Source organism: Pseudophryne corroboree, chromosome 7, assembly GCF_028390025.1.
Source record: "Pseudophryne corroboree isolate aPseCor3 chromosome 7, aPseCor3.hap2, whole genome shotgun sequence".
NCBI classification, from domain to species: domain Eukaryota; kingdom Metazoa; phylum Chordata; class Amphibia; order Anura; family Myobatrachidae; genus Pseudophryne; species Pseudophryne corroboree.
Genome location: NC_086450.1, coordinates 417,201,225 through 417,216,433, shown reverse-complemented (window position 1 = coordinate 417,216,433; position 15,209 = coordinate 417,201,225). Strand labels below are relative to the sequence as shown.

The following is a 15,209-nucleotide window of genomic DNA, read 5'->3' as shown; positions in this document are numbered from 1 at the left end:
GTACACCTGTGCACCTGCTGGGTGACCTGGAAGACGTGACCTGTGTGTGAGGTCCTGAGGACCAAGTTTGAGAACCTCCGGCCTAGATTTTTAAAAGGTCAGCCGGTTCCTAGCTTTGGTGGCCGGTTTCCAGAATTGCACATTGTTTTGTCAGCTCATGTTTGTGAAATTAGCATGAGCAGGGTAAACTTGTTGTATACTGGGACACGAAACACACGATCTGTTACCCAATAAGGAGGCACACTTCTCAGTGAGGATACCATGGGGGAGATTTATCAAAGCTTGGAGAGAGAGAAAGTGCCAACTAATCCGTTCCTAACTGCCATGTTACCGGCTATGTTTGAGAAATGACAGGAGCTGATTGTTTGGGACTTTTTCTCTCCAAATTTTGATAAATCTCCCCCTATGTCTCTTCCACAGCGTCCTACAATTCCTAGTCCTGCCATCTCCCTCGATAACTGTATATATGTTAAACATTCTGCATGTCAAAACTTGTTACTTCAACATTGTTAGGGGGGAATTCAAATGTTTGAAAAGTCGGTTGGGTGTCTGTTTTTTCCTGTCTATTAGATAGGAAAAAAAAGACACCCAGCTCACTTTTCAAACATTTGAATTCCCCCCTTAGAATGTAAACATACTGTTCCTGTTGTTCTGTCCCTAATGGCAACCCTACTAGACCTCGTAGAAATGTCGATATTATGACAATGTTGACGTTTTCTAGGTGTCAACCCTAATGTCAACGCTTTACCTATGCCAAGATCATCAATGTCGACATGGTGAATGGAGACGTGGGGCCTGCTTACCCCTACAGTTAGGAGTAAATCCGTTTTGAAGAGACAGTTTGGCACCTTGGCAAAACCATGTTGCGAATTGCCTCTGTAGCTGAATTTGCTCATCAAATGCTGACGCTGTTACACTGTTAACCTGGCCGTGTGTAATAAAGAAATGTTAGCTGCCACACATGCCATATCAGCACATATATCTCACACGCCTCCTCTTACCTGTGACAAAGGCTCCTGTACCAGTGCTATATAATCATGTTGACTGTACGCGTATGAGATGTATACCTGAACAAGCCTTGCAGTACCTTTGTCACACATACCCTGAATTAAACCACACCTTTTGTATTTTTCTAACAATTCAGTTTGTGTGTGTGCGTGTGTATGTATGTGTGTGAGTGCGTGTATCTCTCTCTCTCTCTCTCTCTCTCTCTCTCTCTCTCTATATATAATCTATAGCCCTGTAGGCTGAGTTGGAAATTATTTATTTATTAAATATATATTGACTGTATAAGTAAGGATATATTTACATAATAAACTAAGGTAATGTTACAGTACTGCCAGGATGGACCCCTAGGGCTATGTGTATATGAATACATTGGTGGGCAGAGATGGTGAAGAAGGCTCTAGAAGGTTAGGTGTTGGGGTGCGGGACCGTCATGCAGGGATGGGGAGCAGCGCACGGTGTGCCCAACGGCAGCGGGGAGAAAGAGGAGAGAGGAGGAGAGCCGGGACGTCGTAGCCGAACGGTGGCGACGAGAGTACTAAACGGAGAGCCAGAGGGACCTGAGAGGGAGCGGTCAGCATAGAGCGTCGAGCCCGCTGATCGAAGGTGCGGCACGGAGGAGAGGCGGTGACCCGGGACAGAGGAGGAGGAGTATCGGCGGGAGCAGCCAGAGTCTGCATGCCGGGCGGTCCCTGTGAGTGACGCAGGGGAAAGGCGGACCGGGGGAGTGGCGCACTTGTAGAAAACCCCTCAGGAAACTCCTCCCTGCTGGTCAGTAATACAGTACAGAGGGGGGACACATCAGGGGCAGTGGAGAGCCCTAATAATCTGCTCTAGAGTGACTGAGACAAGCAGGCGGCTGGTGTAAAGGAGTGAGCAGCTGAGATACCGCTACCATAAAGGACATTACACTTACTGTAATTCCCTGGTCACCAGAAGGCAGGGTAGCACCCTTGAGTAGTCGCCTCCTAGAGACTACAGTACCCCTTAGATTAACGATAGGGGGAGATGTTCATCTGATTCCACGCCTGGGCGGTAGTGTCGGATGAGCTAGCATATCTACAGTGTCAGGATCAGAACGCCCGCATAGTTCAGACCAGAGTCGGGGGAGTATTATCGGAGCAATAGAGACTGTGATGCAGGGACCAGGGTCCTACAAAGAGCAGACAAGAGATCGCAGAGTGAAGGTTGGATAACTGTGGCCTGAGTCCTATCCGGGGGGCTACAACAAGTGGTAGTGATACTCCTGGAGGGAGGGTGGTACATGGACAACTGCTATCCTATGGATCCGGCAAGGAGGTAGCTGGACCGTGACTCTATAACCTAATTGATTCTCTACAGGTAGATCCGGAAAGAAGGCCATTCTTAACAAAAGAGGTAAACCGTAGCAGGTCTCGACATCATCCAGGACAGAATATAATAATAGATATATAATAGAGGGACACTGAGGCACAAGTACTGGACTAGTGTTTCCTATGACTGATACCCGGCCATTGCTAATATGGTAAGGGTCCGACGAGAGAAACCCTATCAGTAGAGGACTGCGGCACCACAGGTTCTACAGACTAAGTGAGGGCTCTACACCGGATAAGCCAAGGTCTAGACGGAAAGTCGTGTCAGTTTAATCTCTACCCATTGAAAACACTTCATCCTGTTGAACGACTCCTGGAACTTCAAGGGGAGTGGCCTTAGGGGATTCTAGGAAGAGGAGAGCCTCCACCGGTGCAGCTGGGGATACTGTGGTGATAAAAAGGGTACAACGTAAGAGACAGATACTCCCGCTGGTTATTGAGTACCGAGAGGCGGATTGCATTATCACCTGTCAAAGGATAGTACGCCTCAGAGAGTGGGTTTATACTGCAAAGTCTGCTTTCACACCAGATATCCAGACCAGTACCTCCATACGGATCGGATTTATCACTGAACAGATATAGGTAGATCCAATATACACTTATCAAAGTGAAGTTACTGCAGGAGGTATTACATAGGGAATACCAATGGACCTTTTATAGGAACACTCTGATCCATAAATTTTAATTTGTCTGCGCAGTGGGTAAGCCAGCAAATCCCGGGTCCATGGTAGTAGAGACCATGGTAAAGCTAGCTATTTTTTTGTATTGCATGCATTAGTAGTGTAATGTACAGTTATATTTGTAGTGACGATATATAGAGTAAAATATGTGTTGATAATAATAATATGAAAGGTGCTAAGTGTACCCATTCACCGTATATGTACAGTAATTCATGACTTTATCCTATATAAAGAAAGCTTACTTACCTATTGTGGTTGGTCTTCTGAATCTGGGGCAGAAAGCCAAGGTGGGGCCTAAAGGGAAGAAGAGACAGGGAACAAAGTCAAGTCGCAGGGATTGTAAGGTGAGGAACATTTAACAGGATCAAGTCCTACCTCCTCTATTGTGGGAAGTATGGCCATCACTAACACATCCATCTACCCTAAATCCTTTCACTAGGATGGCTTACCGAAGCAAGCTGGGGTGTATCCGCTTGGGTGGAGGCACTCTAACTGAACTGTGACATACCTACCAGGCTATATATATATATATATATATATATTAAAGGGAACACTAAAATAACACATCCTAGATCTGAATGAATGAAATATTCTTATTAAATACTTTGTTCTTTACATAGTTGAATGTGCTGACGACAAAATCACACAAAAATTATCAATAGAAATCAAATTTAACCCATGGAGGTCTGGATTTGGAGTCACACTCAAAATTAAAGTGGAAAAACACACTACAGGCTGATCCAACTTTGATGTAATGTCCTTAAAACAAGTCAAAATGAGGCTCAGTAGTGTGTGTGGCCTCCACGTGCCTGTATGACCTCCCTACAACACCTGGGCATGCTCCTGATGAGGTGGCAGATGGTCTCCTGAGGGATCTCCTCCCAGACCTGGACTAAAGCATCCGCCAACTCCTGGACAGTCTGTGGTGCAACGTGGCGTTGGTGGATGGAGCGAGACATGATGTCCCAGATATGCTCAGTTGGATTCAGGTCTGGGGAACGGGCGGGCCAGTTCATAGCATCAATGCCTTCGTCTTGCAGGAACTGCTGACACACTCCAGCCACATGAGGTCTAGCATTGTCTTGCATTAGGAGGAACCCAGGGCCAACCGCACCAGCATATGGTCTCACAAGGGGTCTGAGGATCTCATCTCGGTACCTAATGGCAGTCAGGCTACCTCTGGCGAGCACATGTAGGGCTGTGCGGCCCCCCAAAGAAATGCCACCCCACACCATTACTGACCCACTGCCAAACCGGTCATGCTGGAGGATGTTGCAGGCAGCAGAACATTCTCCTTGGCGTCTCCAGACTCTGTCACGTCTGTCACATGTGCTCAGTGAGAACCTGCTTTCACCTGTGAAGAGCACAGGGCACCAGTGGCGAATTTGCCAATCTTGGTGTCCTCTGGCAAATGCCAAACGTCCTGCACGGTGTTGGGCTGTAAGCACAACCCCCACCTGTGGACGTCGGGCCCTCATACCTCCCTCATGGAGTCTGTTTCTGATCGTTTTGAGTAGACACATGCACATTTGTGGCTTGCTGGAGGTCATTTTGCAGGGCTCTGGCAGTGCTCCTCCTGTTCCTCCTTGCACAAAGGCGGAGGTAGCGATCCTGCTGCTGGGTTGTTGCCCTCCTACGGCCTCCTCCACGTCTCCTGATGTACTGGCCTGTCTCCTGGTAGCGCCTCCATGCTCTGGACACTACGCTGACAGACACAGCAAACCTTCTTGCCACAGCTCGCATTGATGTGCCATCCTGGATGAGCTGCACTACCTGAGCCACTTGTGTGGGTTGTAGACTCTGTCTCATGCTACCACTAGAGTGAAAGCACCGCCAGCTTTCAGAAGTGACCAAAACATCAGCCAGAAAGCATAGGAGCTGAGAAGTGGTCTGTGGCCACCACCTGCAGAACAACTCCTTTATTGGGGGTGTCTTGCTAATTGCCTATAATTTCCACCTGCTGTCTATTCCATTCGCACAACAGCATGTGGAATTAATTGTCAATCAGTGTTGCTCCCTAAGTGGACAGTTTGATTTCACAGAAGTGTGATTGACTTGGAGTTACATTGTGTTGTTTAAGTGTTCCCTTTATTTATTTTAGCTGTATGTGTATATGTATGTATGTGTGTATATATATATATATATATATATATATATAGAACAGCAGGATGGCGGCACTCAGAGTCTTAGTACTCACGTAAGTTGCTGAGAAACTTTTATTTCTCTAACGTCCTAGTGGATGCTGGGAACTCCGTAAGGACCATGGGGAATAGCGGGCTCCGAAGGAGGCTGGGCACTCTAGAAAGATCTTAGACTACCTGGTGTGCACTGGCTCCTCCCACTATGACCCTCCTCCAAGCCTCAGTTAGATTTCGTGCCCGGCCGAGGTTGGATGCACACTAGGGGCTCTCCTGAGCTCTTAGAAAGTTATAGTCTTAGAATTTGTTATTTTCAGTGAGACCTGCTGGCAACAGGCTCACTGCAGCGAGGGACTAAGGGGAGAAGAAGCGAACTCGCCTGCTTGCAGCCGGATTGGGCTTCTTAGGCTACTGGACACCATTAGCTCCAGAGGGATCGACCGCAGGCCCAGCCTTGATGTTCGGTCCCGGAGCCGCGCCGCCGTCCCCCTTACAGAGCCAGAAGCAAGAAGATGGTCCGGAAAATCGGCGGCATGAAGACTCTGTCTTCACCAAGGTAGCGCACAGCACTGCAGCTGTGCGCCATTGCTCCTCTCACACACTTCACACTCCGGTCACTGAGGGTGCAGGGCGCTGGGGGGGGGCGCCCTGAGGCAGCAATAAAAACACCTTGGCTGGCTAAAATACCTCAATATATGGCCCCAGGGGCTATATATGAGGTAAATACCCCTGCCAGAATTCCATAAAAAACGGGAGAATAGGCCGCGAAAAAGGGGCGGAGCCTATCTCCTCAGCACACTGGCGCCATTTTTCCCTCACAGCTCGGCTGGAAGGAAGCTCCCTGGCTCTTCCCTGCAATTCTACAGTACAGTAAGAGGGAAAAGAGAGGGGGGGGCATTAAAATTGGCACTGTATACAGTATATTATATAAAAAGCAGCTATTAGGGACATAACTCAGTTAGTCCCTGTATATATATAGCGCTCTGGTGTGTGCTGGCATACTCTTACTCTGTCCCCCCAAAGGGCTTTTGTGGGTCCTGTCCTCGTTTAGAGCATTCCCTGTGTGTCTGCGGTGTGTCGGTACGGCTGTGTCGACATGTTGAATGAGGAGGCTTATATGGTGACAGAACAGAGGCCGATATATGTGATGTCGCCCCCTGTGGGGCCGACACCAGAGTGGATGGATAGGTGAAAGGTATTAACCGACAGTGTCAACTCCTTACATAAAAGGGTGGATGACGTAACAGCTGTGGGACAGCCGGCTTCACAGCCCGCGCCTGCCCAGGCGTCTCAAAGGCCATCAGGGGCTCAAAAACGCCCGCTCTCTCAGATGGCAGACACAGATGTCGACACGGAGTCTGACTCCAGTGTCGACAAGGTGGAGACATATACACAATCCACTAGGAACATCCGTGACGTGATCCCGGCAATAAAAAATGTGTTATACATTTCTGACTTTAACCCAAGCACCTCTAAAAATGGGTTTTAGGTTTGGGGAGAAAAAACAGGCAGTGTTTTGTTCCCCCATCAGATGAATAAATGAAGTGTGTGAAAGCGTGGGTTCCGCCGTTAAGAAACTGGTAATTTATAAAAAGTTACTGATGGCGTACCCTTTCCCGCCAGGTGGATAAGTTACGCTGGGAGATATCCCCTAGGGTGGATAAGGCGCTCACACGTTTGTCAAAAAAGGTGGCACTGCCGTCTTAGGATACGGCCACTTTAATAGGTACCTGTTGATAAAAAACAGGAGGCTATCCTGAAGTCTGTATTTACACACTCAGGTACTAGACTGAGACCTGCAGATAGTGCTGCTGCAGCGTGGTCGGTGACCCTGTCAAACAGGGATACTAGTTGGCAAACATAAAAACATATTAAAGACGTCGTCTTATATATGGGGGATGCACAGAGGGATATTTTGCCGGCTGGCATCCAAAATAAATGTAATGTCCATTCTGTCAGGAGGGTATTAGAGACCTGTCACTGGACAGGTGATGCTGACTTAAAAAGCGCATAGAGAGCCTTATAAGGGTGAGGAATTATTTGGGGATGGTCTCTGGGACCTCGTATCCACAGCAACTGCTGGGAAGAAATAATTTTACCTCAGGTTTCCTCACAGACAAAGGTACAGTCCTTTCGGCTTCAGAAAAGCAAGCGGGTCAAATGGCGCTTCCTTTCTGTACAGAGACAAGGGTAGAGGGAAAAAAGCTGCACCAGTCAGCCTGTTCCCAGAATCAAGATTCTTCCCCCGCCTCCTGTGAGGCCACACCATGACGCGGGTGCTCCACAGGTGTAGCCAGGTACGGTGGGGGGCCGTCTCAAAAATTTCAGCAATTAGTGGGCTCGCTCACAGGTGGATCCCTGTTTCTTTCAAGTAGTATTTCAGGGGTACAAGCTGGAATTCGAGATGTCTCCCCCCAGCCGTTTCCTAAAATATGCCTTGCTGACAACTCCCTCAGGCAGGGAGGCTGTGCTAGAGGCAATTAATAAGCGGTATTCCCAGCAGGTAATACTCAAGGTGCCCCTACTTCAACAAGGACGGGGTTACTATTCCACACGGGTTGGGGTACCGAAACCGCATGGTTCGGTGTGACCCATTTTATATTTAAAATCCTTGAACACAAAAATTCAAGTTCAAGATGGAATCGCTCAGGGCGGTTATTCCAAGCCTGGACGAGGGAGATTACATGGTATCCTGGGACATCAAGGATGCTTACCTGCATGTCCCCATTTACCATCCTCGCCAGGAGTACCTCAGATTTGTGGTACAGGATTACCATTACCAAGTCCAGACACTGCCGTTTGGACTGTACATGGCACCGAGGGTGTTTTATCAAGGTAATGGCCGAAATGTTGATACTCCTTCAAAAAAAGGGAGTTGTAATTATCCCGTACTTGGACAATCTCGTTATAAGGGCGAGGTCCAAGGAGCAGTTGGTAGTCGGGGTAGCACTATTTTGGAAAGTGCTACAACAGCATGGTTGGATTCTAAACAGTCCAAAGTCACAGCTGGTTCCTATGACACGTCTACTGTTCCTGGGGATGGTTCTGGACATAAACCAGAAATAGTGTTTCTCCCGGAGGAGAAAGCCAAGGAGTTGTCATCTCTAGTCAGAGACCTCCTGAAGCCAAAATAGGTAGCGGTGCATCATTGCACGCGAGTCCTGGGAAAAATGGTAGCTTCCTACGAAGCAATCCCATTAGGCAGGTTCCATACAAGAACTTTTCAGAGGGACCTGTTGGACAAGTGGTCCGGATCGCATCTTCCGATGCATAGGCTGATAACCCTGTCTCCAAGGACCAGGGTATCTCTACTGTGGTGGCTGCAGAGTGCCCATCTTCAAGAGGGCCGCAGGTTCGGCATACAGGACTAGGTCCTAGTGACCATGGATTCCAGCCTTTGAGGCTGGGAGGCAGTCACACAGGGAAGAAATTTCCAGGGACTTTGGTCAAGTCAGGTTATTTCCCTACACATAAATATTCTGGACCTGAGGGCCATTTACAATGCCCTGAGGCCGGCAAGGCCTCTGCTTCAAAACCAGCCGGTACTGATCCAATCAGACAACATCACGGCAGTCGCCATGTAAACCAACAGGGCGGCACAAGAAGCAGGATGGCGATGGCAGAAGCCACAAGGATTCTCCGATAGGCGGAAAATCATGTGTTAGCACTGTCAGCAGTGTTCATTCCCGGAGTGGACAACTGGGAAGCAGATCTTCTCAACAGACACGACCTCCACCCGGGAGAATGGGGACTTCCTCCAGAAGTCTTCCAATAGGATTGTACACCATTGGGAAAGGCCACAGGTGGACATGATGGCGTCCCGCCTCAACAAAAAGCTATAAAAGATATTGCACCGGGTCAAGGGACCCTCAGGCGATAGCTATGGACGCTCTGGTAACACCGTGGGTGTACCAGTCGGTTTATGTGTTCTCCCCTCTGCCTCTCATACCAAAGGTACTGAGAATAATAAGAAGGCGAGGAGTAAGAACGATACTCGTGGATGGCCAAGAAGAGCTTGGTACCCAGAACTTCAAGAATTTATATCAGAGGACCCATGGCCTCTGCCACTCAGACAGGACCTGCGGCAGCAGGGGCCCTGTCTGTTCCAAGACTTACCGCGGCTGCGTTTGTCGGCATGGCGGTTGAACGCCGGATCCTGAAGGAAAAGGGCATTCCGGAGGAAGTCATTCCTACGCTTACTAAAGCCAGGAAAGAGGTTACAGCAACTCATTATCACCGCATATGGCGAAAATATGTTGCATGGTGTGAGGCCGAAAGGGCCCCAACAGAGGAATTTCAACTAGGTCGATTTCTGCATTTCCTGCAAGCAGGAGTGACTATGGGCCTTAAATTGGGTTCCATTAAGGTACAGATCTCGGCTCTGTCGATTTTCTTTCAAAAAGAACTAGCTTCAGTACCTGAAGTTCAGACATTTATAAAAGGAGTGCTGCAGAGTCAGCCCCCGTTTGTGCCTCCTGTGGCACCTTGGGATCTCAACGTGGTGTTGAGTTTCTTAAAATCACATTGGTTTGAACCACTAAAAACCGTGGATCTGAAATATCTCACGTGGAAGGTGGTTATGTTATTGGCCTTGGCTTCTGCCAGGCGAGTATCAAAGTTGTCGGCTTTGTCTTGTAAAAGCCCTTATTTGATTTTCCATATGGATAGGGCAGAATTGAGGACTCGTCCCCAGTTTCTCCCAAAGGTGGTGTCAGCGTTTCACCTGAACCAGCCTATTGTGGTGCCTAGGCTACTAGGGACTTGGAGGACTCCAAGTTGCTAGACGTTGTCAGGGCACTGAAAATATATGTTTCCAGAACGGCTAGAGTCAGAAAATCTGACTCGCTGTTTATCCTATATGCACCTAACAAGCTGGGTGCTCCTGCTTCTAAGCAGACTATTGCTCGTTGGATTTGTAGTACAATTCAGCTTGCACATACTGTGGCAGGCCTGCCACAGCCAAAATCTGTCAATGCCCATTCCACGAAGAAGGTGGGCTCATCTTGGGCGGCTGCCCGAGGGGTCTCGGCTTTACAACTTTGCCGAGCAGCTACTTGGTCAGGGGCAAACACGTTTGCAAAATTCTACAAATTTGATACCCTGGCTGAGGAGGACCTGGAGTTCTCTCATTCAGTGCTGCAGAGTCATCCGCACTCTCCCGCCCGTTTGGGAGCTTTGGTATAATCCCCATGGTCCTTACGGAGTTCCCAGCATCCACTAGGACGTTAGAGAAAATAAGAATTTACTCACCGGTAATTCTATTTCTCGTAGTCCGTAGTGGATGCTGGGCGCCCATCCCAAGTGCGGTTTATCTGCAATACTTGTACATAGTTATTGTTAACTAAATCGGGTTATTGTTGAGCCATCTGTTGAGAGGCTCTATTGTTTCATACTGTTAACTGTGTTTCATATCACGAGTTGTACGGTGTGATTGGTGTGGCTGGTATGAGTCTTACCCGGGATTCAAAATCCTTCCTTATTGTGTACGCTCGTCCGGGCACAGTACCTAACTGAGGCTTGGAGGAGGGTCATAGTGGGAGGAGCCAGTGCACACCAGGTAGTCTAAGATCTTTCTAGAGTGCCCAGCCTCCTTCGGAGCCCGCTATTCCCCATGGTCCTTACGGAGTTCCCAGCATCTACTACGGACTACGAGAAATAGAATTACCGGTGAGTAAATTCTTATTTAAGGCATCAACGTTTCGGGTAAGCACCCGTCGTCAGGATAGCATAACTGTGTATGTATGTATGTGTGTGTGTGTATATGTGTATATATATATATATATATATATATATATATATATATATATACATACATACATACATACATACATACATACATACATACATACATACATACATACATACATACATACATACATACATACATACATAGTCCACATGATCCGGCTCTCCGTTGGTAGGTTTACTGCACCGGGAGCCTCCGTATTAACTCACATACATATCCAACAACCGTGGCACTCCTGGTGACTTATAACAACAAACTCGCAGGTAGGCAGTATAAGATGACAATGTTTCAATGCCGTGTTTATTAAGGCATTTTCCTCAGGATACCTGAGACAAATGCCTTAATAAACACGGCATTGAAATGTTGTCATCTTATACTGCCTACCTGCGAGTTTGTTGTTATAAGTCAGTGCCACGCTTGTTGGATATGTATATGTGTTTGTGTGTGTATATATATATATATATATATATATATATATATATATATATATATATATATATATATATATATATATATATATATATATATACATATATATACACATATATATATATATATATATATACACTCACATATCCACACACACACATTTTAATACATATACAAAATACAGGTGTGTCCTCACTCATACACATAGCCGCAATATGCCAAGCGGCCAAGTCAGCCGTGCCAAGCTCTATAGCGTCTTTTTCACCTAAATGTGCGTCTTCGTCGCAATCGGATGCGACAAAGCCACTTTAGGAGACTGCACTAATGAAGTTGATATGTGACACTTGTATATCTGTGTGCTGCTGAAAATAAATATTCCCGCACTAGCCATTGTTAGCGCTGATATCAAAAGGCTTTCATTGTGCGACTGCGGTCTGTATCTGTATACAAAGCACAATGAAACTTGGCGTTGAAAAAGCCGCGGCTGCTGCATAGTAGCATTTCGCATACAGATTCAGTCTCAGTTGCATGCAGTTATAATAATCGGCGCAGTGGGTTTGAGGCATCGTATTGAGAGTTAGAACGACATTTGAGCCAAGAGGCAAATAAGACGGTCGACGCAAGCCGAGTTGCCTGGCGCGCTGAGAAGGGATGTACGCTGCGACTGCAACAAGAGTGTATGAGGACACGTATCTAGCATTCTGTAAAATTAATTAATTTGTAGTGTGCTTGTTATATTTTGAATGACAGTAGACATTTGCCGACTGAATAGAAAACACCTACATATTTTTCATAGACAGGGACTTAGATATACTGCAGTACAAAAGAAAAAGTCAGGTTTAGGCAGACTGTAATGAAACAGCTGTTGTAGAACCGCAAGATCCAGCAGGCCCGGCCAGTCGTGCACCTTAATTAGATTGCCGTAACAGCGCCACCTATAGGTTTAGAAATGTGAAGGAGCTTTAAATCACGCAATAGTTTGGGATATCTTGGGGGCCATTTACAAAAGCCTGTAACTTTCCCTGGCTCAGTGAGTTCTAGCCAATGAATTTTCTTTCTGATCAGAAAGGTTATAGGGGTATTGAGATCCAGCAGACTGGCAAAACCAGTTTCAGTAATTGTATGATTATAAACATTTCTTCTGCCAGTCTGGGTTAGATTTTATCCAGGTTTGATGTACGTTGATCTAGATGTTGTGGTGAATGCAGCGATATTACCATCTTCCTGTATTTTCTGCTTTTTACCTCATTGCTGTTTGCAGCATCGTCCTTGTCTGTGTTCTGCTGGAGAGAGGACCCAGTACAGATGTGTCTGGTAATTAGATGTCTTTAAAGTACCCAGAATCCCCCTGAAACTTACAATTGGCAGTGGATGTAGTCACACAGCTGCCATCACTCCACTCACTGCTGTATAACTGAGGTCCTGCTCACTCAGGTTCCTAAACTTGGTAACACAGCTGTTCCTGCCAGTGGAAGACTAACGCACGTCTTAAACTGATTTTTTTCTTCTAATTAGTTCTACATGCACTGTGCTTTTAGCACTACATTCTATCTCACGGGCTCATGCCGCATTGCTGAAATTATAAACGCAGCATTACGGTTTATGGTCCCAATGGTAGGAGCTAGCCCTTAAGAAACCATTCAACTTCAGTCTATTTCACTTAATAGGCGTTTGCGTCTGAAAAGCATTTTAACAGTGGATAGGTTCTGAATGATCTGTAAAGGGTGTAAAAAAGGCACAGAAATCTAAGGCTTGGCGTAAGGACCCTAGATGAATGGGAGATGGGTTATTTGTTTTGTATGTGTATATATTGCTGTACATTTTTTTTTTTAATTTTTTTTTTACCACTTGCTCTACTGTTTTGTTCCTGCATGGGGGTGTGTCTCTCTTCTCTGGTGCTTCTAGCACACTCTTGTCTGTATTTCAACCAAAGTGTGCTAGAAGCACCATAGCAGAAAGCAACACCCCAGTTTGTGACAGGTGCAGGGCGCTAGAATGAACACTAGTTGAATAATCCCTACTCCTTTTGTCCTGTAAAGATCCTTTTTTTTTTATGTATACAGCATGGATCTGCAACCTGTGGCCCTCAAGATGCTGTGAAACTACATATCCCAGCATGCCCTGCCACAGTTTTGCTATTAAAATGTGCTAAAACTGAGGCAGGGCATGCTGGGATGTGTAGTTCCACAGCAGCTGGCGTGCCACAGATTGAAGACCCATGGTATACAGTATATAGAAAGGTCTGCTGTGTGTATTTCGTTCCGCATTAATCCATTCTCCCACGTCTGTATATTAGAGCCAGAGCTGTGCAGACTCTAGACTTGCAGAACCATTAGACAGCAGCTTCTGTTAGATTGTCAGCCTCTCTGCGCTAATCCTGTAAGGTCAGTCCTCTCCATATGCGGGATGATGGTAAATTGTCACACGGGTCTAATTTTTCTATATAACACGAGGTATTAGCACCGTCAGCTATCTCTCCACAGACTTTGGATGTCTCTTAATCCGTATTTTTAATCTGTGTGTTCAGATAGTTCCAACATATTTGTACACTAATCTGCACATATTGAGTAATACTTCCATCTACAGTTCTTCATTATGTTCTGAAGTGGAGCCAAATAACATTTTATAGAAGAGATAACAAACCTTAGGACTTTTAATCATGGGCGACTGTAGAGCCCTCTATGGTACTTTGGCCCGCCATATACAAACAGGCTGAACACGTCTGCGGGGTACTCACTGTAATTTCTATTGGTAACTATGATGGCGTCGTTACTGACTCTCATTAAACGGGAGGCAGACCCTGGATGCAACAGGCTGCAATTTTGGCCATTTGTAATCAGTACCGTGCCTACTAGGTGGTACAGTGGTTAGCATGGTTGTCTGAGCACTGGGCTCACGACTGCAATTCCTGGTCAAGCCCTTATCTGTGTGGAGTTTATATGTCCTCTTATTTATGTGTGTTTCCTCCACACTCCCAAAACATACTGGTAGGTTAATTGGATTCTGACTCTTCTAAACCTAGCGTATGTGTACCCTTACATGTTATGGAATGTATGCTGTAATAGCCGGCACCGCATTCAGGCCTTTGTAAATTCGGAGCAGTAACCAAGGGCACCTCTACAAGCACGCGTGAGTGCCTACCCTACTATAGTACTCCTGACTGGTATATTATGTCAGCCAATAAAATGTGTCATTCCGTGACTGCCAGATGCTCCTGCAATGACACATTACTCTCAGAGCTCTCTACAGCTTCCTGAGAGTATGCCTTACCTTACCTTACGTGTCCTTAAATAGAAGAACGGTGGAAATCAGAAACCCCACTCTACATGCCGTGTTACCTGATCAATATTTGTTGCGTTGCCAATTATTTTATTTTCCTTTCACCTGTTTGCCTTGTCTGACAGTTATTGAGTGCAGCCTGTGGGATGTGGTCTCTGCCAGTAAGTGGACACGTTTCGTCTTAGGGTTCTGTCATAGGGTTAGCCTGGGTAACTGTGAAGCTAGAGAACCCAGGTAGGCCCAGGCAGTGTAAAATGAATAGGACCGAGGGCCATAGTCTTACATTGTTGATTTGACAGCAAAAATCTCTACGATGTGACCGGGGGTAGCAGTTGATTTACCGACGGACACAATACCGACGGTCATAATCCGATAGCCATTGGCCGACAGTCAAAATACCGACATTCATTATACTGACATGATACAAATGCCGACATGCGTTTTTATGGAATTTTTGCCCCAAAACAGACCTGTTCATACTTTACCATCCCAGTGGGCCTGGAGGGGGGAATATAATAGTGTGCCGAGCGCAGCGAGCCATGCGAGGGGATGTGGTACACTTACGCAGTGTCCATGTCGA

At 46.5% G+C, this 15,209-nt stretch overlaps 1 protein-coding gene across 3 annotated transcripts in view; it reads left to right on the top strand.

Annotated features, from left to right (window-relative positions):
- CAPN15 (calpain 15) overlaps positions 1-15,209 on the top strand; it is a 99,506-nt gene that overhangs the window by 18,269 nt on the left and 66,028 nt on the right. The window lies entirely within an intron of this gene.